General features: G+C 40.7%; 1 protein-coding gene and 1 pseudogene across 1 annotated transcript in view; both read left to right on the top strand.

The window, feature by feature from the left end:
- RGS7 (regulator of G protein signaling 7) overlaps positions 1 to 25,644 on the top strand; it is a 467,306-nt gene that overhangs the window by 83,889 nt on the left and 357,773 nt on the right. The gene's annotated exons all lie outside the window — the stretch shown is intronic.
- LOC138090774 (E3 ubiquitin-protein ligase ARIH2 pseudogene) lies at positions 13,085 to 14,318 on the top strand (annotated as a pseudogene).

Raw genomic sequence — 25,644 nt, forward strand, 5'->3', positions numbered from 1 at the left:
CAGGAGGGTCACAGTAATAGCAAAAATTGCGAAAGTTTGGATGTAAATAAAAAGTTAGGAGCCTTGTTGTTATTTAGTTGCTAAGTTGTGTCCAACTATTTTGTGACCCCGTGGTCTGTAGCCCGCTGGGGTCCTCTGTCCATGGGATTTCCCAGGCAAGAATACTGGAGTGGGTTGCCATTTCCTTCTACACGCGATCTTCCTGATCCAGGGATTGAACCCCATCATCTGTTTGGCAGGTGGGTTCTTTACCACTTAGCCACCAGGGAAGCCAGTTCTAAATAATCAGCTGATACTTGGAAGTATTCTTCTGTATCTTTGCACATTGATCATTCAGCCTATCATTGTGTATGTTGAAGACTGGAGATTTTTCATGGCACAAGGTCATTTCAGACATACTGGGATTTATGAGAGTTCTCGATTGTATTAATGATACTTTTCTACTGAATCTAGTAATTGTAAGAAGCATATAAGGATCTTGAACTCTCAGTTCCCCTGGGCTGCTTCTCAAGCATGTTTTATTTGTTGTTTTAGTACTGTTAGTAACAGTAATTTGATAGGTAGCATGTGTGTGCACTCAGTTGCTCAGTCATGTCTGACTCATTGTGACACCATGGACTGTAGCCCACCAGGCTCCTGTCCATGGGATTTTCCAGGCAAGAATACTGGAGTGGGTTGCCATTTCCTCCAGGGGATCTCCGTGACCCAGGCATAGAACCAGTGTCTGCTATGTCTCCTTGCATTGGCAGGCAGATTTTTTTTACCACTGAGCCCCCTGGGAAGCCTATTGGTAGCATTGATTCAGATAGTTTCAGGTATTATCTACTTTGGCTCATAGAAATGCCAATAAAATGAATAAAAGAAAAATCAATTTAGGTGAAAAAGAGAATAGACTGAACAGCTGATTCTTGTCCGTTTCCCAAGCTGGCCCTTCGGGACAAGAAGAGACATAAGCAAGACCCAGTGTGTGATGTAGGTCTTCCCCAGTGTCTCAGTCGGTAAAGAGTCTGACTACAATGCAGGAGACCCAGGCTCAGTCCCTGGGTTGGGAAGATCCCCTGGAGAAGGAAACAGCAACCCACTCCTGTATTCTTGCCTGGAGAATTCCAGGGACAGAGGAGCCTGGTGGGCTACAGTCCTTGAGGTCACAAATAGTCGGACACAACTGAGTGACTAACACTTTCAGTGTTTGGTTTGCTTTTGCAAGGATGTTTAGGTGTAAAAATTTCCTCTTCAGTATTAAGGAAAAGTATCAGTTTGATTAAGGAGTCGCTAAAACTGTGTCTTAAAAAACAATTAAATCCAATTTGAATTGATAAATATATTTTAGTCCACAAAGCTAAGAATTAGTTTGTCTCTCCTGACTGGTACCAAACTGCTTGGTAGATTTTTATCATTCTAGTTTTTAAAGAAAATAGCCTAAGTCAGGCAGTGTTCACAGACACCTGCAACCATGCTGAGTCCCACACAACAGGATTTGAAAGAACAGCTTCATTTCTATGCATTTCACAGCCTGCAATGTAGTTGGCAATGGGCAGAGTTAAAAAACAACAGTTGTCCTGTTGGTTGCTGTGGTGATGGCCTCAAGCTGGTAGCATTCCAGAGGTGAATGTCTCAGCTCATTTGGGTGAGGCAGAAATGACACGCTGCTTAGAGCTCGGCTCTCCAGGTGTGTTTTTAACGTGACAGTTACTGCAGAGAAATGTCTATTCTGAGACTGGTTGATTTTATTTTTAATGTTTCACCTGAAAACATTTTAATGTCACTTGACACCCGCCGCCCCATCACCATTTCCAGCAGCCGTTCCTCAGTGCTCAGTCTCTCTGAATGTGGGGCCACGTTTACCATTGAGGGTGGCGTAGCATTCTTGGCTCCTTTTCTCCATGGTACTGAAATAGGGGCTCACCTTTCTGTTTGTTTTTCGTGGCTCTGTCAGCGTCCACTTTTCTTTGTTACAAAGTATGATTCTCTGAGGTTATTCCTGTGTCCTCTGTCTGACTCTTTCTTTGTCCCTTCTCCCTTCTCCTCTCTCTCTCCTACTCTTAATTTCCCCACCTTCTCTTAGCCAGCCACCACTCATGTCTATACAGATGATTCCTGAATCCATGTAACCAGCCCAGAATTCTCTCTCAAGTTTTAAATTCACATTTCTAATTCACTATTAGAATCTTAAGATACCCCTTTGTTGTTCAGTCGCTAAGTCATATCCGACTCTTTGTGACCCCATGCCAGGCTTCCCTGTCCTTCACTATCTCCCGGAGTTTACTTGAACTCATGTTTATTGAGTCAGTGATGCTATCCAACCAGTTCATCCTCTTCTGCCCCCTACTCCTCTTGCCCTCAATCTTTCCAGGCACCAGGGTCTTTTCCAGTGAGTCATCTCTTCGCACCAGGTGGCCAAAGTTTTGAAGCTTCAGTTTCAGCACCAGTCCTTCCAGTGAATATTCAGGGTTGATTTCCTTTAGGATTGACTGGTTTGATCTCCTTAAATGCTTTAAACTCAACTTGTTGAAAATATACTCCTACCTCAATTTTTTTGAATAATATGGGCCTCTAATTAGTCACCCAGAATTGAGTCCTTGAGGCCATCTTTAATCCTCCCCTCTCCCATCTGTATCCAAGCATTGGTTGAGTTATAACCAGACACCGAGGTCTACCACATCCTCACCTTCGTCACTCAGGCTTAGCCTGACACTTAGACTCTTAAAATAGTCTTTCACTTTAACTGATTCAGGATGCTACTTGCTGGAGTAATCTCCAGAAGCACAGTTTCAGCCGAGCCTTCCCTGGTACTCAGAATATGCTCTGTGGACAGAAGAAAATCTCTGTTCCTAAGTGTGGTATTCAGGGCCCTTTCTGCCCTGTCCCCTTTCCCTATATTCTGCCTCAGCACAGCTATCTGCACCCACATACCAGTGCTCTGGCTGCTCAGGAAATGGGTTTTGTTTTCTTTTTATAAAATAATTTTATTTATTTACGTATTTGTCTTTGACTCTGCTTGGTCTTCTTTGCTGTGCAGGCCTTTCTCTAATTGTGGTAATTGGTGCCTACTTTCTCATTGTGGTGCATGTGGCTTCTCTTGTTGCAGAGCATGGGGCTTTAGGGCATGTAGGCCTCAGTATTTGCGGCACATGGACTCTAATTGCGGCTCCTGGGCTCTAGAGCACAGACGCAGTAGTTGTGGCTCATGGGCTTAGTTGCTCCACAACATGTGGGATCTTCCTGAACCAGGAACTGAACCTGTGTCTCCTCCACTGGCAGGTGGATTCTTTACCACTGAGTCACCAGGGAAGCCTGGGTTTTACTTTCTTACTGACTTGTCTTTGCTTTGAAAACTCTTTCCCTCAACCTCTGTTATCTTTACATTTTTCTTATTATATAACAAACTTTAAATGATGAATACAACCTCACAGAAATTTTGAAATACAACAGAAAAATTTTAGAAAGGATCTAAAATTCTTACATAATCACGTCACTCAGATGCAAGAACTGGTGTGTGTTTATATATAAATATATATATATATTTACCATACATTTAAGGGCTTCCCTGGTGGCTCAGATGGTAAATAATCTGCCTGCAATGGAGGAGACCCAGGTTTGATTCCTGGGTAGGGAAGATCCCCTGGAGAGATGGCAACCCACTCCTGTATTCTTGCTTGGAGAATTCCATGGACAGAGGAGTCTGGCTGGCTACAGTCCATGGGGTCGCAGAGAGTCAGACACAACTGAGCTACTAACACACATGCCAAACTTGTAGTTTTGTGATATTGATAAACACTGTATGTACAGATTTTACATCAGCTCTTTTTACTTTAAATTATGTTTTAAGCACTTTCTGGTGCATTAAACATCATTTTAGAATATGTGTCTAATGTCTGCAAAATATTTTATCATATGAACATACTGTAACTGACTTGAAATCTACTGGTCTGTGTAGTAAGTAATTTTAAAGAGGTGTAGTTTTCGGTTGCATTTTAAAGATGATTATCCCTATACTGTTTCTTTAGGACACATGGTTTATTTCCTCTGTCCTCTCTCTCTTATCTCTGTTATTATCCCTTTATTTTCCCTAGAATGAGGAGTGTTCAGTGTAGATTAAGCATTTGGCTGTAAGCAGGGGCATGGGCTTGTCCATGGATCCACCCACCCTTGGCTTGAGTGCTTATAATGTCTTCTCACACCCACAGCCTGGACTGGTGGTGCTATGAGCAGTTTCTAAATCCTGCACTGGTCTGTTGGATTAATGGGATCCTCTTCTATCCTCACTATTTGTCTCTCTAATGGGCTAATAAAGGGACAAAGCACATGAAAATCCACAGCCCTGGTGTCTCCTAATGTTATCAGGGCTCTTCAGACTTTGCTGTAGAAGCCACCTTATAGTGTTTTGCTTTGTACAATCATACCCCCTTTCAAGAAGTGCTTTAAGTCTTAAGTGATCCCGTTTACATCCTCTCTTCTCGTTTTAAGGAGTTAGTTTGAGAAAAGTTGAGGAAAGAATAGTATGCATTAAAGTTGAAGCCAAGACACCGTTTCTCTCATTGATTGCACTACAGAAGGAGTGCTCTTAGTACTTTGAATACTGAGAATTCTTTGGGATGGAATTAGAAGAATAAGGAGTGTCCGATCTCTGCTCAAGCTGGTAACACTGTCCCATTTTAGGCAGTAAACCATGTTCTGGCCAGTTACAATCCTCAGTTCAGCTCTGCAAGTTGGTGACCAGTGGAAATTCTTTAGGGTTCTTTATTGGAGAACCATCTGCCTTAGCCTCTCTTTCTGTGTTAACATGTTACTTCAGTTGTGAGACTTACTAACTGTAAGCCACACATCAAAAGCTCCCCATGGCTCTGTGAAGCCCATCTAAAATGGCCTTTGCATGAACTGATCCTGATGTCCAGGGGAACTTGGCCCCAAATCTTTCTCCCTGTGTTCTCTTAACATGTGGGTTATTCTGCTTTCATTTGGCATAATCTGTGTACAGTGGCCACAGGACTGGAAAAGGTCAGTTTTCATCCCAATCCCAAAGAAAGACAATGCCAAAGAATGCTCAAACTACCGCACAAATGCACTCATCTCACATGCTAGTAAAGTAATGCTCAAAATTCTCCAAGCCAGGCTTCAGCAATATGTGAACCATGAACTTCAGATGTTCAAGCTGGTTTTAGAAAAGGCAGAGGAACCAGAGATCAAATTGCCAACCTCTGCTGGATCATGGAAAAAGCAAGAGAGTTCCAGAAAAACATCTACTTCTGCTTTCTTGACTATGCCAAAGCCTTTGACTGTGTGGATCACAATAAACTGTGGAAGATTCTTCAAGAGATGGGAATCCCAGACCACCTGACCTGCCTCTTGAGACACGTATATGCAGGTCAGGAAGCACCAGTTAGAACTGGACATGGAACAACAGACTGGTTCCAAATAGGAGAAGGAGTATGTCAAGGCTGTATATTGTCACCCTGCTTATTTAACTTCTATGCAGAGTACATCATGAGAAAGGCTGGGGTGGAAGAAACACAAGCTGGCATCAAGATTGCTGGGAGAAATATCAGTAACCTCAGATATGCAGATGACACCACCCTTATGGCAGAAAGTGAAGAGGAACTAAAAAGCCTCTTGATGAAAGTGAAAGAGGAGAGTGAAAAAGTTGGCTTAAAGCTCAACATTCAGAAAACAAAGATCATGGCATCTGGTCCCATCACTTCATGGGAAATAGATGGGGAAACAGTGGAAACAGTGTCAGACTTTATTTTTTTGGGCTCCAGAATCACTGCAGATGGTAACTGCAGCCATGAAATTAAAAGATGCCTCCTCCTTGGAAGGAAAGTTATGACCAACCTAGATAGCATACTCAAAAGCAGAGACATTACTTAGCCGACTAAGGTCCGTCTAGTCAAGGCTATGGTTTTTCCAATAGTCATGTGTGGATGTGAGAGTTGGACTGTGAAGAAAGCTGAGCATGGAAGAATTGATGCTTTTGAACTGTGGTGTTGGACAAGACTCTTGAGAGTCCCTTGGACTGCAAGGAGATCCAACCAGTCCATTCTGAAGGAGATCAGCTCTGGGATTTCTTTGGAAGGACTGATGCTAAAGCTGAAACTCCAGTACTTTGCTCACCTCATGCGAAGAGTTGACTCACTGGAAAAGAGTTTGATGCTGGGAGGGATTGTGGGCAGGAGGAGAAGGAGACGACCTAGGATGAAATGGCTGGGTGGCATCACAGACTCGATGGACGTGAATCTGAATGAGCTCGCGGAGTTGGTGATGGACAGGGAGGCCTGGCCTGCTGCGATTCATGGAGTCACAAAGATTCGGACACGACTGAGCGACTAAACTGAGCTGAACTGTGTACATTTTAATCCCTTTGCCAGTCTAAATTCATTAAGGAAAGAAGTACCTTATTTACCTTGCCATTTTCTCAATAGAAATCTGGGAAAAGAGGTGGGGTGAGTGGAAACAAAAGATGAGTGCATATAGCACACTAGGTCAGGTGCATGATACTTTCCTTGTGCCATTGCATATGACCATTATATTCTGATTAATTGCATACATGTGTGTGGGTCTCCTTTTCAGTGCCAGTGTCACATTAAAAAGGAGTGATCACAAATATACACATATTTACAAATAAGTTTAGTTATTAAAATCCATCTAGTCAATCCTTGTAATGTCTACACGCATTTCCCATTGACACTTGAGAAAACTGAGCTTTGGAGAGTTTACAGAATTTATCCAGACTCACATGACTATGAAGTGACAAAACTGGTATCAAAATCCAGATCAGATCAATGGCAAAACCTCTTTGTCTTCCTCCCATACCCCCTACTTCTGATAAATTCATGCTGAGGTGTTCAGTTAATGTGCAGGTGAGTACAGAGTGCATTATCTTTCTTTAATACTTGGTTTTAATGGGAGGATAATTGCTTTACAATGGTGTGTTGGTTTCTGCTGTAGAACAATGTGATTCAGCTGTAAGTAGACATATATTCCCTCCTCGGGAGCCTCCCTCCCTGGCTCCCATCCCACCCTTTAGGTTGTCACAGAGCGCTGACCTGAGCTCCCAGTGTCACACAGCAGCTTTCCGCTAGCTGCCTATTTGACATGTGACGGTGTATATATGTCAGTGCTGCTTTCTCAGTTCACCCAACCCTCTCCTTTCTCCTGCTGTGTCCACAAGTCTGTTCTCTATGTCTTCATCTCTATTGCTGCCCTGCACATAGGTTTATCAGTACCCTTTTTCTAGATTCTATATATATATATTCAGTTCAGTTCAGTTGCTCAGTTGTGTCTGACTCTTTGCAACCCCATGGACTGCAGCACGCCAGGCCTCCCTGTCCATCACCAACTCCCAGAGTTTACTGAAACTCATGTCCATTGAGTCGGTGATGTCCTCCAACCATCTTATACTCTATTGTCCCCTTCTCCTCCCGCCTTCAATCTTTCTCAGCATCAGGGTCTTTTCCAGTGAGTTAGTTCTTCTCATCAGGTGGCCAAAGTATTGGCATTTCAACTTCAACATCAGTCCTTCCAGTCAACATTCAGGACTGATTTCCTTTAGGATGGACTGGTTGGATCTGTATATATATGTATGTATAATATGTATGTATACATATTATACATATATATGTATTAATATACAATATTTGTTTTTCTTATTCTCTTTTTTAAAATCAATCTAACTTGAAAAGAAGCCAACATTTCCTATTTTGCAAAAAAAATATAGAAACAGAAGATTTTTATTTTGCACTCAGAGATAGTGAATAATGGGAGAGATGTTTAGGTATTTGGATTTCATGTAACTATGCTAATTTTCTACCTCTTTGCTATCTTTTGGTAAGCTTTTGTTAGAGAAGTTATTCATGTATCTTAAAAATTTAATCTGTTGGCTAGTGGACTGTGTCTGAGGGAAGTTTGCCCATGTTCTTTGGAATGCTACTTTGTTTTCAAACCATCTGAGTTGCACATTTGGCATCAGCTGCTGCTATTTTTCTCTTGATCATCTTGCCTATAGCAGTTGTGGGTGAGACATTATTGCATATGCACTCCCTAAAATACATACTTCTCATTTACAAACACTTGTACATATGAACCCTACTTGCTAATGTGGCATTTGATTTTTTAAAAAGATTTAGGTATTTATTGACTGGTGGGTCTTTCTTGCTGCATGTGGGCTTTCTCTAGTTCTGGTGCACGGGCTTTTCGTTGTCATGGCTTCTCATGTTGTGGAGCATGGGCTCTAGCTGTTTGGGCTTCAGTAGTTGCGGCGTGTGGGCTCAGAAGTTGCCACATCCTGGCTTAGTTGTTCCATGGCATATGGGATCCTCCTGGACCAGTGATCGAACTGGTGTCCACTGCTTTGCAAGGCGGATTCTTAACCACTGGACCAGGGAAGCCCCAGCATTTGATTTTAGAGGGAGATTTTCATATGTGTTTGCAATTAAGTGAAGTCGCTCAGTCGTGTCCAACTCTTTGCAACCCCATGGACTGTAGCCTACCAGGCTTCTCCATGGGCTTTTCCAGGCAAGAATACTGGAGTGGGTTGCCATTTCCTTCTCCAGGGGATCTTCCTGACCCAGGAATCAAACTCGGGTCTCCCGCATTGCAGGCAGACGCTTTACCCCCGAGCCCCCAGGGAAGCCCCATTTGCAATTAACTAGAACATAAAAACTGAGGTAGAAGACTGAGATACACTGTGGCTTTAACCTTTTCATATGTTCTAATGATATCTTCTTTGGTGAGATCGGAAATTCCTTGAGAGAGGATTCCAGCTGAGTTTGGATAAGTGATGACACCACCCCCTTCCAGTGCACTGGGTGGAAGGTGCCTCTGTGCTCTCCCTTGCCTCCATAGCTCCTGCTCTTACTTAAGTAGCACCAGGCACAGTCATGCCTCAACCCTGTTGTCTTCCCTGCCATTCCCCATCTCTCCTCCAAGCAGGTTGTTTGAGAGTGTGTTTGATCTCTGATGCACCGGAAAAAATGAGATGTGATGAAGGCTTCCTTCACTTAGAATAAGAACTCAGGAACCCATGTGCTTTCTAAATATGCTTTGAGGTTGCTCTGTAAATATTGGTTCACTCAATAAAAAGATAAGTACACCATTTTGTTAAGGACTTATTTAAACTACTGTGTCATTGAATCTGAAACTATAAAATTGGATGAGTTGTATAGAATCTGATTGTTGAGGAAGGTTACTAGATGTTACTGTACAACATGGTGAGCATTATGATAGAAGCCTGGAAAGGCTATTAAGTGAAGTTCTGTTAAATTGCTCAGTTGTGTCCGACTCTTTGCGACCCCATGAATTGCAGCACGCCAAGCCTCCCTGTCCATCACCAACTCCCGGAGTTCACTCAGACCCACGTCCATTGAGTCGGTGATGTCATCCAGCCATCTCATCCTCTGTTGTCCCCTTCTCCTCCTGCCCACAATCCCTCCCAGCATCAAAGTCTTTTCCAATGAGTCAACTCTTCGCATGAGGTGGCCAAAATACAGGAGTTTCAGCCTTAGCATCAGTCCTTCCAAAGAAATCCCAGGACTGATCTCCTTCAGAATGGACTGGTTGGATCTCCTTGCAGTCCAAGAGACTCACAAGAGTCTTCTCCAACACCACAGTTCAAAAGCATCAATTCTTCAGCGCTCAGCTTTCTTCACAGTCCAACTCCCATATCCATACAAGACCACTAGAAAAACCATAGCTTTGACTAGATGGACTTTAGTCGGCAAAGTAATATCTCTACTTTTGAATATGCTATCTAGGTTGGTCATAACTTTCCTTCAAAGGAGTAAGCGTCTTTTAATTTCATGGCTGCAATCACTATCTACAGTGATTTTGGAGCCCCCCAAAATAAAGTCTGCCCCTGTTTCCACTGTTTCCCCATCTATTTCCCATGAAGTGATGGGACCAGATGCCATGATCTTCATTTTCTGAATGTTGAGCTTAAGCCAACTTTCACTTTCATCAAGAGGCTTTTTAGTTCCTCTTCACTTTCTGCCATAAGGGTGGTGTCATCTGCATATCTGAGGTTATTGATATTTCTCCCTGCAATCTTGATGCCAGCTTGTGTTTCTTCCAGTCCAGCGTTTCTCATGATGTACTCTGCATAGAAGTTAAATAAGCAGGGTGACAGTATACAGTCTTGATGTACTCCTTTTCCTATATGGAACCAGTCTGTTGTTCCATGTCCAGTTCTAACTGTTGCTTCCTGACCTGCATATACGTGTCTCAAGAGGCAGGTCAGGTGGTCTAGTATTCCCATCTTTTTCAGAATTTTCCACAGTTTATTGTAATCCACACAGTCAAAGGCTTTGGCATAGTCAAGAAAGCAGAAATAGATGTTTTTCTGGAAATCTCTAGCTTTTTCTATGATCCAGCAGATGTTGGCAATTTAATCTGTGGTTCTTCTGCCTTTTCTAAAACCAGCTTGAACATCTGGAAGTTCACAGTTCATGTGCAGCCTGGCTTGGAGAATTTTGAGCATTACTGTACTAGCATGTGAGATGCGTGCAATTGTGTGGTAGTTTGAGCATTCTTTGGCATCGCCTTTCTTTGGAATTGGAATGAAAACTGACCTTTTCCAGTCCTGTGGACACTGCTGCGTTTTCCAAATTTGCTGACATATTGAGTGCAGCACTTTCACAGCATCATCTTTCAGGATTTGAAATAGCTCAACTGGAATTCCATCACCTCCACTAGCTTTGTAGTGATGCTTTCTAAGGCCCACTTGACTTCACATTCCCGGATGTCTGGCTCTAGGTGAGTATCACACCATAGTGATTATCTTGGTTGTGAAGATCTTTTTGTACAATTCTTCTGTGTATTCTTGCCACCTCTTCTTAATATCTTCTGCTTCTGTTAGGTCCATACCATTTCTGTCCTTTATCAAGCCCATCTTTGCATGAAATGTTCCCTTGGTATCTCTAATTTTCTTGAAGAGATCTCTAGTCTTTCTCATTCCGTTCTTTTCCTCTATTTCTTTGCATTGATCGCTGAGGAAGGCTTTCTTATCTCTCCTTGCTATTCTTTGGAACTCTGCATTCAGATGCTTATATCTTTCCTTTTCTCCTTTGCTTTTTGCCCTTCTTCAGAGCTATTTGTAAGGCCTCCCCAGACAGCCATTTTGCTTTTTTGCATTTCTTTTCCATGGGGATGGTGTTGATCCCTGTCTCCTGTACAATGTCACGAGCCTCCATCCATAGTTCATCAGGCACTCTTATCTATCCGATCTAGTCCCTTAAATCTATTTCTCACTTCCACTGTATAATCATAAGGGATTTGATTTAGGTCATGCCTGAATGGTCTAGTCATTTTCCCTACTTTCTTCAATTTAGTCTGAATTTGGCAATAAGGAGTTCATGATCTGAGCCACAGTCAGCTCCCAGTCTTGTTTTTGCTTACTGTATAGAACTTCTCCATCTTTGGCTGCAAAGAATATAATTAGTCTGATTTCAGTGATGACCATCTGGTGAATGTCCATGTGTAGAGTCTTCTCTTGTGTTGTTGGAAGAGGGTTTTTGCTATGACCAGTATGTTCTCTTGGCAAACCTCTATTAGCCTTTGCCCTGCTTCATTCTGTGTTCCAAGGCCAAGTTTTCCTGTTACCGCAGGTGTTTCTTGACTTCCTACTTTTGCATTCCAGTCCCCTATAATGAAAAGGACATTTTTTTGGGGTGTTCTAAAAGGTGTGGCTTCCCTGGTGGCTCAGACGGTAAAGCATCTGCCTACAATGTGGGAGACCTAGGTTCGATCCCTGGGTTGGGAAGATCCTCTGGAGATGGAAATGGCAACCCATTGCAGTACTCTTGCCTGGAAAATCCCATGAATGGAGGAGCCTGGTAGGCTGCAATCTATGGGGTTGCAAAGAGTCGGACACGACTGAGTGACTTCACTTCACTTCACTTCTAAAAGGTGTTGTAAGTGTTCATAGAACCGTTCAAATTCAGCTTCTTCAGTGTTACTGTGGCATAGACTTGGATTACTGTGATATTGAATGGTTTGCCTTGGAAATGAACAGAGATCATTCTGTCATTTTTGAGATTGCATCCAAGTACTGCATTTCAGACTCTTTTGTTGACCATTATGGCTATTCCATTTCTTCTAAGGGATTCCTGCCCACAGTAGTAGATATAATGGTCATCTGAGTTAAATTCACCTATTCCAGTCCATTTTATCTCACTGATTCCTAGAATGTTGATGTTCACTCTTGCCATCTCCTGTTTGACCACTTCCAATTTGCCTTGATTCATGGACCTAACATTTCAGGTTCCTATGCAATATTGCTCTTTACAGCATCGGACCTTGCTTCTGTCACCAGTCACATCCTCAGCTGGGTATTGTTTTTGCTTTGTCTGCATCCCTTCATTCTTTCTGGAGTTATTTCTCCACTGATCTCCAGTAGCATATTGGGCACCTACCGACCTGGGGGTTCCTCTTTTGGTATCCTATCATTTTGCTCTTTCATACTATTAATGTGGTTCTCAAGGCAAGAATACTGAAGTGGTTTACCATTCCCTTCTCCAGTGGACCACATTCTGTCAGACCTCTCCACCATGACCTGCCGATCTTGGGTGGCCCCACATGGCATGGCTTAGTTTCACTGAGTTAGACAAGGCTGTGGTTCGTGTGATTAGACTGACTATTCCAATCGTCCGAGGTCGGGGCGACGGCCAGTGAGGAGATACCCCTCGTCCAAGGTAAGGAGCAGTGGCTGTGCTTTGCTGGAGCAGCCGTGAAAAGATACCATATGTCCAAGTTAAGAGAAAGCCAAGTAAGACGGTGTTGCGAGAATGCATAGAGGGAAGACACACTGAAACCAGAATCACAGAAAACTAGTCAATCTATTAAGGGAAAGCAGAAGACAAATAAATTAAGCTTGTGAATTAGGGAATATTTCCTGATAACTGGACAATGGAACTAAATTTTTAAATACGAATGGGCATTTACTAGGTGGAGAATGTCCACAGGATAGAAAGAAGAAAAAAATTATGCAAAAAAGTGCAGTTTTAAGAGAAAGATGATACGTTTAGGGACCTGCAATTAGTTTGAATTGATGGACTGGGCTGAACTCGAGCATCAAGAGAAGCTGAGCAGCTTCAAGGAGTCCAAGGGTGCCCTTGGTGAGCGTGTATGACCAGCTTATTAGCCTCTGTCCTAAAGGTACGTCATTGAGTTGCTAAACTTACAGTAATTAATTTCCACTGGCAATTCACAGAGATAGTGGGCTAATACACGTCTAATTCTGCTCAGCTTCTCATTGAAACTCGAGTTCAATCCATTCATTGAAACATGTCCCCACAGCCCATCCCCTTACCACTGCACAGTGTGTATGCAGTTTGTGTGGAAGGAAAACCTACTTTCTCTAGCCTGTCATTACCAGTTTTGCCACAGCCACTGGGAGAAGCACTGCTCAGTACTTGTCAAGGATGGTCTGGGTATGAGTGTTTCTTGCATGGCTCAGGACTCCCTGCTTCAAATACCAGAGGACTTCTTGTTTCTGTTGCTGCTCAGTGAAGAATCGAGACAAATACAGGCACTACCTCTTCAGGGACTTCGTGGAGAGTCACTGCCAGCTCCAGCTGTGTCCTGGTGCAGACTGCCCCATGGTTATCAGGGTACAGGAGCCCTGAGCTCACCAAGTACAGTGCCAGTGGTACAACAAAGTCTTCTGTTTTAAGTGTCATCAGATGTATCATGCCTCCATAGACTGCGCTGCAATCTGGAAATGGATCTCAAAGTGTGCAGATGACTCTGAGTCAGCCACTGCATTAGTGCTCACACTAAAGACTGTCCCAAGCACAATATTTGCATTGAGAAGAATGAAGACTGCAGTCACATGCAATGCTCCAAGTGTAAATATGACTTTTGCTGAATATGTCTAGGAGATTGAAAGACCCACAGGAGCGAGTACTATGAGTCATGAAGTTGGTACAAGGTGAACCCTGACATTGTCAATCAGAGACAGCAAGTCCAGGCTAGGGAACCCCTCAAGACATTCTTTTTCTACTTTAAGAGAGGCACAGACATACCAGTGGATTCATGAGAAGATTCAGGAGAGGATCATGAATAATCTGGACACACGGATCAATCAGTAGTACCTTCAGAAGGATGCCAGCTCTTGGACAAGTGTTGATATATACCCTGCAGGACACATACCTGTGTGCATAGTACATGGAGTCTGGACTCAGGAAGAAACTGAATACCAGTGGATTCAGCTGGAGGTTGAGATCCAAAACCTGTCATAAAAGGTGAAGCGTGTGGACAACTATGACCAGATGCATATACCAGAGCAGTGGAGGAGAACCCTGCTGAAGGGTTTTTGTGACACATAGGTTGGGACATGGACAGACTGGTGGGAGGAAGATGTGGCTGCAAGGTCTTGCAGTTGCCCTACTGCATGCTGCAGGCTATCACAACCCTAGGCAACAGCCAGAGCCTCACTCCTAAGAGATGGTGGCCACATACCTCTTAGTCAATTTCTGTTTTTTTTTTTTTTCCATCTTTTCTTTCCTACCAGGGTAGAGGCCATGTTGAATTGGCCTCTTCTCAGGACCTTTAGTTCCCCCAGGATGGTTGTTGGGAGGGGGGAAAATTTTTCCTGAATGACTGGTAACAGTACAAGATCATTGTGCTTGTGCTTAGTCACTCGGTTGTGTCCGACCCTTTGTGACCCCATGGACTGTAGCCTGCCAGGCTACATGGAGATTCTCCAGGCAAGAATACTGAAGAGGGTTGTCATGCCCTCCTCCCGGGGATCTTCCCAATCTAGGTCATTACAACCTATGTAATATTTAGTGGTTGTACAATTATATGAAAAAGGAAGGAGGGGGAGCAAAGAAACCATAGAATTACACAGAACTCTTTTAAAAATAAATTGGCATTGGAATGTTAAAAAATAAACAGAAAGTAAGTGATAAAAGATGGAATCTTAAAATATCAGGAAGGAGCAAAGAACATGTTAAGTGAAAGTATGGGTAAATACAGTAATTTTCCTTCTCCTTTTCAGTTTTCTATTGTGTTTGACAATTGAAGCAGAAACTACAACTGTGTCTAATATGGCTAAGTGCATATGAAGGAAATATTTAAGGCAACTATATTGTAAAAAAGAGAGGACAAAGATAGATAAAGTGAGTTAAAGTTTCTGTATGTCACTCAAGTTGGTAAAATAATGATACCCAAGTAGATTTTGATAAATTATGTGTCTATAATGTAAAACCTTAAAGCAACAAAAAAGGATTACTCACAGAAATTCACCTAACAAGACTATAAAGGTATCAAAATGAAATTTTATAAAATTTCAAATAATCCACAGGAAGGCAGGGTAACTAACACATATGCAAAAAACAGAATAGAAAAAAATTACAAAGGCAGACTTAAGACCTAACATTTCAGTCAATCATTACATTAAAAATAAATCACTCAGTGAAAGGTTGTTGCTGAACCGCAAAAAGACGCCAGGATTCTTGGCCTCCCGAGGAGAAGAATTCAATCCTGGGCCAGAGACGAGGCTTGATTGCTCAAAGCTTTTGTGTAATAAAGTTTTATTAAAGCATAAAGGAGATAGAGAAAGCTTCTGACATAGGCATCAGAAGGGGGCAGAAAGAGTACCCCCCTGTTAGTCTTCAGCTGGATGTTATATAGTCACTAGCAGTTTGTTAATGAAAGGAGTGTCTTAAAATTCAGAATGTCACCAGGCCCCTCATCCATAAGATGTATTTTGGGATAATCTTGGCACCAGATGAGTCATCCCCGGCCATAAAATGATTGACTTGAATCTTGTAGAAGGGCAGATTACCATACAAATAGTTTTGTTTACATAGATTAGGGGAACAACGTCTGAGTACAACATACTGGTTTGTCAAGTAGGTTCTGAGCCATTAGGCGAACCGACTTGAAGACAGAGTCTGGGATAAATGTATAGTACATTAACATAGCTTAAGACAAATATTTCCATAAGAAAAATACATTGGTTAACTCAAAGTTTGAGAATAGTTAACTTCAGGTGGAACCAGGTGTCATTATGGCAACACAGTATTTTAAGAGAAACCTTTTAAAATTTGTATAGAGAAGGGAAGAGAAAAAAATCACTAGTTTGTTTCCTCCTGCCACTTAAGAGAGAGAAAAAAATGTCTGACACTTGCAGCCTATTTCCTCTGTTTGGAGACCCCTGGCCTTCTTGTGTTTTAGTTACCTTCTCATCAAGTATACCAATAAAAACAGTTTGGCAGAGTGGATCTGAAAACATGACCCAACTATACGCTGTCTATAAGGAACTGACTTCAAACACAATAATAAACAGATAGAAAGTGAAGAATAGGAAAATTTATACAAATATTAAAAGAAACAATAAGTGACTATATTAATATTATATAAATTAGGCTTCAAGGTCAAAAATTACTAGAAACAGAAGGGGACATTATGTAATGACAAAAATGTCAATCTAGCAAAAAGATAGCAGTCTGAAATATGTATACATCAAAAAGTAGTTGCAAAATATTTCAAACACAGCTCATAACATTGAAAGGAGAAGTAGACAGATCTACAGTTTAGCTTGAGACTTCAACAATTCTCTCTCAAAAGTGGATTAGAACAACTGGATAGAAAAACAATACGGTTGTAGAAGAACTGAGCAACACCTTCAACCAGCAGAATCTAATCAATATTTAAAGAATACCCTATAAGTAAGATATATATTTTGGTTCAATCCCTCGGTCATGTCTGACTTTTTGCAATGCTATGGACTATACAGCATGCCTGACTTCCCTGTCCTTCACCATCTCCTGGAGCTTGTGCAAACACATGTCCATTGAGTTGATGATGCCATCCAACCACCTCATCCTCTGTCATGCCCTTCTCCTCCTGCCTTCAATCTTATTATAAAGATACACACACACACATATATACATTTCCAAATCCTTATGGAACAATGCCAAGATAGACCACATCTTAGGACATAAAACTTCTTTCAGTAAACTGTAAATAATCTAACCCATAAATAGTGTGTTTTTTGACCACAGTGGACAAATTAGAAATTAATAACAAAATAATAATAGGAAAATCTCCAAACACTTGGCCACTAAACAACATAGTTCCAGATAAATCATGAGTCAAAAAGGAAGACAAATAGGAAATAGTTAAGATAGATCTGAATGAAAATGAAAGTACAGTATATCAAAGTTTGGGAGAAAAAGGAATTCTCTCTAAAATTGAACAAAGAAAAGATGTTTACCCTCACCACTCTCATTCAGCACAGTGCTTAAAGTTTTAGCCAGTACAGTACTCAAGAAAAGGAAAGGACATTCAGTTAGAAAAGAAGAGGTCTCTGTTTGCCGATGACATGATTGATTATGTGGAAAATTCCAGTGAATTTATGAAAAAGCTCCTAGAACTATGAAGTGAGTTCAGGAAGGTCATGGGATACATGATACAAATCTTAAACTCACTTGTATTTCTATTATCATGGCAGTGAAAATTGTGAACACCAAAATTAAAAATGCAATGCTATTTACAACTGCTAAAGATAAAATTGTAATGTTATATATAAACATAATGAAACAAGATATATGTTGAAACTGTGCAAAGCTGATCTAATAAATGAAAGATTTAAATGAATGGAGAGACATACTATGTTCATGGATTGGATGACTCAAAATATTACAGTGTTGATTCTCCCCTGAATTGATATATAGGTGTAATATAATTTCTATCAAAATGCCAACAAATATTTTTGTAAATATAGGCAAGAATGCTCGAAAATTTATAACGAAAAGCAGAGGAATTAGAATAGCTAAAACCATTTCAGAAAGAAGAATAAAGTTGGAAGAATCTGTTTTCTCAATTTTAAGACTTATTATATAGCTACAGTAATCAAGATTGTGTGGTATTGTCAAGAGGGACATATACATAGATTAAAGGAACAGAACAGAGTAACCAGAAACAGACCCATACAAATATGACCAACTGATTTTTAACAAAATTGCACATTTTAAGGAGGAAAGGTAGCATTTTCATTGAAAGGTGATGGGATAATTGGACACTCGTGAGGAAAAGTGAACCTCAACCTCTGATATTTCTCATACTAAAATTAACTGAAAATGGATTATGAGCTTAATATAAAGTAAACTGATAAAGCTTTGAAGAAAAACTTAGGAGAAAACTTTAAAAATAAAGAGTTAAGAAAGATATTAAAAGCATAAAATATAAAAGGAAAAAAATAAAAGTGGACATCATCAAAATTAAAAGCTTTTGCTCTCTGAAATACCCTGTTAAGAGAATGAAAGGCAAGCTTTGGATTAGGAAAGAATATTCGCAAACACTATATTTGACAAAGGACTACTACTAGGAATATATAAAGAGCTGTCATGATCCATCTTTGAAAAACCAAACAATGCAGCTTAAAAATGGCAAAAGAAATGAGGTTTTTCACCGGACAAATGACAAGTATATAAAAATATGTTCTACATCATTGCTTATAAGGGAAATGAACCTTATTGTTGTTAGAACCAACAATAAGAAGCAACTACACAGCTTCAAATGTCTAAAATAAGAAAACAGTAGCAGTAGCAAATAATGGGGAAAATGCAAAGAAACTAGATGATTCATACATTGCTAGTGGGAGTGCAAATTGTGATAGGCATGCTGGAAAATAATTTGACAAGTTCCTAAGAAAATAAACTTACAACTATTACTCTCAGTTCAGTTCAGTTCAGTTGCTCAGTTGTGTCCGACTCTTTGAAACCCCATGAATCGCAGCATGCCAGGCCTCCCTGTCCATCACCATCTCCCGGAGTTCACTCAGACTCACGTCCATCGAATCCGTGATGCCATCCAGCCATCTCATCCTCGGTCGTCCTCTTCTCCTCCTGCCCCCAATCCTTCCCAGCATCAAAGTCTTTTCCAGTGAGTCAACTCTTCACATGAGGTAGCCAAAGTACTGAAGCTTCAGCTTTAGCATCATTCCTTCCAAAGAAATCCCAGGGTTGATCTTCTTCAGAATGGACTGGTTGGATCTCCCTGCAGGCCAAGGGACTCTCAAGAGTCTTCTCCAACACCACAGTTCAAAAGCATCAATTCTTTGGCGCTCAGCTTCCTTCATAGTCCAACTCTCACATCCATACATGACCACTGGGAAAACCATTGCCTTGACTAGATGAACCTTAGTCGGCAAAGTAATGTCTCTGCTTTTGAATATACTATCTAGGTTGGTCATAACTTTTCTTCCAAGGAGTAAGCGTCTTTTAATTTCATGGCTGCAGTCACCATCTGCAGTGATTTTGGAGCCCCCAAAAATGAAGTCTGATACTGTTTCTACTGTTTCCCCATCTATTTCCCATTAAGTGTTGGGACCGGATGCCATGATCTTTGTTTTCTGAATGTTGAGCTTTAGGCCAACTTTTTCGCTCTCCTCTTTTACTTTCATCAAAAGGCTTTTTAGCTCCTCTTCACTTTGTGCCATAAGGGTAGTGTCATCTGCATATCTGAGGTTATTGATATTTCTCCTTGCAATCTTAATTCCAGCTTGTGTTTCTTCCAGTCCAGCGTTTCTCATGATGTACTCTGCATATAAGTTAAATAAGCAGGGTGACAATACACAGCCTTGACGTACTCCTTTTCCTATTTGGAACCAGTCTGTTGTTCCATGTCCAGTTCTAACTGTTGCTTCCTGACCTGCATACAGATTTCTCAAGAGGAGGTTAGGTGGTCTGGTATTCCCATCTCTTTCAGAATTTTCCACAGTTTATTGTGATCCACACAGTCAAAGGCTTTGGCATAGTCAATAAAGCAGAAATAGATGTTTTTCTGGAACTCTCTTGCTTTTTCCATGATCCAGCGGATGTTGGCAATTTGATCTCTGGTTCCTCTGCCTTTTCTAAAACCAGCTTGAACATCTGGAAGTTCACAGATTACGTAGTGCTGAAGCCTGGCTTGGAGAATTTTGAGCATTACTTTACTAGCGTGTGAGATGCATGCAATTGTGTGGTAGTTTGAGCATTCTTTGGCATTGCCTTTCTTTGGGATTGGAATGAAAACTGACCTTTTCCAGTCCTGTGGCCACTGCTGAGTTTTCCAAATGTGCTGGCATATTGAGTGCAGCACTTTCACAGCATCATCTTTCAGGATTTGAAATAGCTCCACTGGAATTCCATCACCTCCACTAGCTTTGTTCGTAGTGATGCTTTCTAAGGCCCACCTGACTTCATATTCCAGGATGTCTGGCTCCAGATTAGTGATCACATCATCATGATTATCTGGGTCTCGAAGATCTTTTTTGTACAGTTCTTCCGTGTATTCTTGCCCCCTCTTCTTAATATCTTCTGCTTCTGTTAGGTCCATACCATTTCTGTCCTTTATCAAGCCCATCTTTGCATGAAATGTTCCCTTGGTATCTCTAATTTTCTTGAAAAGATCTCTAGTCTTTCCCATTCTGTTGTTTTCCTCTATTTCTTTGCACTGATCACTGAAGAAGTCTTTCTTATCTCTTCTTGCTGTTCTTTGGAACTTTGCATTCAGATGCTTATATCTTTCCTTTTCTCCTTTGCTTTTCACCTCTCTACTTTTCATAGCTATTTGTAAGGCCTCCCCAGACAGCCATGTTGCTTTTTTGCATTTCTTTTCCATGGGGATGGTGTTGATCCCTGTCTGCTGTACAGTGTCACGAACCTCATTCCATAGTTCATCAGGCACTCTATCTATCAGCTCGAGACCCTTAAATCTATTTCTCACCTCCACTGTATAATCATAAGGGATTTGATTTAGGTCATACTTGAACGGTCTAGCGGTTTTCCTTACTTTCTTCAATTTGAGTCTGAATTTGGTAATAAGGAGTTCATGATCTGAGCCACAGTCAGCTCCTAGTCTTGTTTTTGTTGACTGTATAGAGCTTCTCCATCTTTGGCTGCAAAGAATATAATCAATCTGATTTTGGTGTTGACTGTCTGGTGATGTCCGTGTGTAGAGTCTTCTCTTGTGTTGTTGGAAGAGGGTGTTTGCTATGACCAGTGCATTTTCTTGGCAAAAGTATCAGTCTTTGCCCTGCTTCATTCTGCATTCCAAGGCCAAATTTGCCTGATACTTCAGGTGTTTCCTGAGTTCCTACTTTTTCATTCCAGTCCCCAAAATGTGCATTCCTGGATATTTTTATCCCAGATAATTGAAGATTTTTTGTTATTTTTTTTAGTAATTCATGTCTGACTTTTTGTGACCCCACCTACTGCAGCACACCAGGCTTTCTTGTTCTTCACTATCTTCTGGAATTTGCTCAAACTCATGTTCATTGAGTTGGTGATACCATCCAACCATCTCATTCTCTGTCATCCCCTTCGCTTCCTGCCTTCAATCTTTCCCAGCATCAGGGTCTTTTCTAGTGTGTGAGGTCTTCGCATCAGGTGGCCAAAGTATTGGAGCTTCAAGTTCATCATCAGTCCTTTCAATGAATATTCAGGGTTGATTTCCTTTAGGATTGACTGGTTTGATCTCCTTGCAGTCCAAGGGACTCTCAAGAATCTTCTCCAATACCACAGTTTGAAAGTATCAGTTCTTTGGCGCTCAGCCTTTTTCATCGTCCAACTGTCACCTCCATACATGACTAATGGAAAAACCATAACTTTGAGTATACTATTAATTTTTTGGGCATAGTGATGTCTTTGTGTTTTAATATGCTGTCTAGGATGTCATAGCTTTCATTCTAAGGAGCAAGCATCTTTTAATGGCATGGCTGCAGTCACTGTCTGCAGAGATTTTGGAGCCCAAGAAAATGAAATCTGTCACTGGTTCTACTTTTTCCTTTTAAGCCAGCTTTTTCACTCTCCTCTTCACCTTCATCAAGAGGCTCTTTAGTTCCTCTTCACTTTCTGCCCTTAGAGTGGTATCATCTGCATATCTAAGGTTATGATATTTCTCCCAGCATTCTTGGTTTCAGCTTGTGATTCATCAAACCGGGCATTTTGCATGATGTACTCTGCATATAAGATAAATAAACAGGGTAACAATATACAGCCTTGCCATTCTTCTTCCCTGATTTTGAACCAGTCACTTGTTCATGTTAGGTTCTAACTGTTGCTTCTTGACTCACCTACATGTTTCTCAGGAGGCAGGTAAAGTGGTCTGGTATTCCCGTCTGTTTAAGAATTTTCCACAGTTTGTTGTGACCCGTGCCGTCGAAGGCTTTTGTGTAGTCAGTAAAGCAGAAATAGGTGTTTTTCTGGAATTCCTTGCTTTGTCCTGATCCAACAAATGTTGGCAGTTTGACCTTTGGTTTCTCTGCCTTTTCTAAACCCAGCTTTGTACATCTGTAAGTTCTCAGTTCACCTATTGCTGAAGGCTAGCTTGAAGGATTTTGAACATAACTTTACTAGCATGAGAAATGAGCGCAATTCTCTGATAGTTTGAACATTCTTTGGCCCTGCCTTTCTTTGGGATTGGAATGGAAACTGACCTTTTCCAGTGCTGTGGCCACTGCTGAATTTTCCAATTTTGCTGGCATATTGTGTGCACTTATTTAACAGAATCATCTTTCATGATTTTAAATAGCTCAGCTGGTATTCTATCACCTCCACTAGTTTTGTCTGTAGTAATGTTTCCTAAGGCCCACTTCATACTCTAGGATATCTGGCTGTAGGTGAATGACAACACTATCATAGTTACCTGGGTGATTAAGACCTTTTTTGGTATCATCCTTCTATGTATTCTTACCGTCTCTTATCAACAAACTTCCTTTGGTGGCTTAGCTGATAAAAAACTCGCCTGCAATGCGGAGACCTGGGTTTGATCCCTGGGTTGGAAAGATTCCGTGGAGAAGGGAATGGCTACCCACTCCAGTATTCTGGCCTAGAGAATTCCATGAACTGTATAGTCCTTGGGGTCACAAAGAGTCAGACACAACTGAGCGACTTTCACTTTTTTCTTATCTAGTCTTTCCCATTCTGTTGCTTTGCTCTATTTCTTTGCACTGTTCATCGAAGAAGGCCTTCTTATCTCTCCTTGATATTCCTTGAAACTCTGCATTCAGTTGGATGTATATTTCTCCTCTCCTTTGCTTTTCACTTGTCTTCTTTCCTGAGCTATTTCTAAAGCCTCCTCAGACAACCACTTCACTTTCTTTTTCTTTGGGATGGTTTTGTTCACTGCCTCCTTATGAACCTGCATCCATAGTTCTTCAGGCACTTCGTCTACCAGGCCTAATCCCTTGAATCTATTTGTCACCTCTACTGTACTGTATAATCATAAGGGATTTGATTTTGGTCAAACCTGAATGGCCTAGTGGTTTCCCTTACTTTCTTCAGTTTAAGCCTGAATTTTGCAACAAAGAGCTCATGATCTGAGCCACAGTCAGCCCCAAGTCCTGTTTTTGCTGACTATATAGAGCTTCTCCACCTTCAGCTGCAAAGAATATAATCAATCTAATGTCAGTATTGACCATCTGGTGATGTCCATATGTAGAGTTGTCTCTTGTGTTGTTGGAAAAGGGTGTTTGCTATGACCTGTGTGTTCTCTTGACAAGACTCTGTTAGCCTTTGGCTTGCTCTAAGGTACTCCAAGGCCAAACTTTCCCATTACTCCAGGTATTTCTTGACTTCCTACTTTTCAATTCCAATTCCTATTCCAATTTCCTATGATGAAAAGGACATCTTTTTTTGATGTTAGTTCTAGAAGGTCTTTTAGGTCTTAGAACTTCAACTTCTTCAGTGTTAATGGTTGGGGGCATAGACTTGAATTACTGTGATATTGAATGGTTTGCCTTGTAATGAACAGAGATCATTCTATTATTTTTGAGGTTGTACCCAAGTACTGCATTTCAAACTGTTTTTTTTTTTTTGGACTGTGAGGGCTACTGATTTCTTTTGGACTGTGAGGGCTACTGATTTCTTCTAAGGGATTCTTGCCCACAGTAGTAGATATAATGGTCATCTGGATTAAATACACCCATTCCCATCTATTTTAATTCACTGATTCCTAACATGCCTATATTCATTTTTCCTATTTGACCATGTGAAATTTGCCTTGATTCATGAACCTAACATTCCAGGTTCCTATGCAGTATTGTTCTTTACAGGACTGGACTTTGCTTTCACCACCAGACACATCCACAACTGATGTGTGGATCATTCCCACTTTGGCCCAGCTGCTTCATTCTTTCTGGAGCTATTAGTAATTGCTCTCTACTCTTCCCCAGTAGCACATTGGACCCTTTCTGACCTGGGAGGCTCATCTTCTGGTATCATATCTTTTTGCCTTTTCATACTCTTCATGGTGTTTTTGTGGCAAGAATACTGGAGTGGTTTGCCGTTCCCTCCTCCAGTGGGCCATGTTTTTTCAGAGCTCTCCACTGTGACTCATCCATCTTGGGTTGCCCTGCAAGGCACAGCTCATAGCTTCATTGAGTTACACAAGCCCCTTTGCTATGCCATGACAAGTCTGTGATCCATGAAGGGGGAAATTTTCATTATACAAGATGAACAAGTCCTAGAGATTAATCATTCAACATTTTGTCTATAGTTAACAGTACTCTATTGTAGACTTAAAAGTTTATTAAGAGGATAGAGCTTAACTGTTTTTTATCATAAAAGTAAATAGAGAAGGCAGTAAGAAACTTTTGTAAGTGATGAATATGTAAGCATAGATTATGTTGATGGTTCTGTGAGTGTATACTTATCTCAGCATACTTAATGTGTATTAAGTATTGAATACTTAAATGTGTACAAGTTTTGTATGTCAGTTGTAACTCAATAATGCCATTTGAAAACTGTGGTTAAAAATATAAGTGTGATAGCATTGAGGAAAGCAAGCAGAATAAGATGAGAAAAAGTTATAATGATTTTAAAAAGTGGTAAATATTTAAGAGAAAATGAATCAGCATACACATATTTACTATTTCTGAAAAAAAGAAGCAATGAAATGGAAAAAAAAAAACTAAAGACACAATTTAAGAAAATTTTTCATAACCAAAGGAAGCCTTGAACCCAGGATTCAAGTGCCAAAATTTTTTGATGCAAAACAATCAAAATAGCTGTATATTCTAGTAACTTTACTAGTTCTCAAAATTAGAAAAAATGATTTGGGTATAATATGATAAAAAAAAAATAACTGAGCCCAGTTTTAGACATTCAACAAATTATCTACAGCAGAAATAGAAGCCATTGGAGCAATACCCTCTATTGTTCTTTACCCACCTCCCCCCAATTGCAGCAGTGCTTTTAACAGCAAAAGAATCAAAGAAATATGTAAATGCAATCATTAGAGATCTATTTAAATGAATTATAATATTAAATTATAGTATATACATGCATTGGGAGATTATATAGCTGTTAAAAGAATACAGCACCCCCAACAGTAATATTTGGAAAGACTTCAAAGATATACTTTAAACAAAAAATCCAATGACATGCTACTCCGTATTATTTTAAGATATATTTTTAGAAACTAATAGTAGAGATTGTCAGCAGAGGTAAGAGGGATACTGTTAGCTCTGTCTCTTCTTTTTTTTTCTCTATGCCCATGCTACTAAGAAAAAGAACTGAAACAAAAAGAAATGAACTTGTTTATTCAAAATATGTTCTCTACCAGAGCCTGAAAATTCCGTTAGAGTCACCCTTCAGTTTAGCCACTGATTTCCATTATAAGGTGATATTCATAGGTCCGGAGAAGGCAATGACACCCCAC

Source organism: Capricornis sumatraensis, chromosome 14 (genome assembly GCF_032405125.1).
Source record: "Capricornis sumatraensis isolate serow.1 chromosome 14, serow.2, whole genome shotgun sequence".
NCBI lineage: Eukaryota > Metazoa > Chordata > Mammalia > Artiodactyla > Bovidae > Capricornis > Capricornis sumatraensis.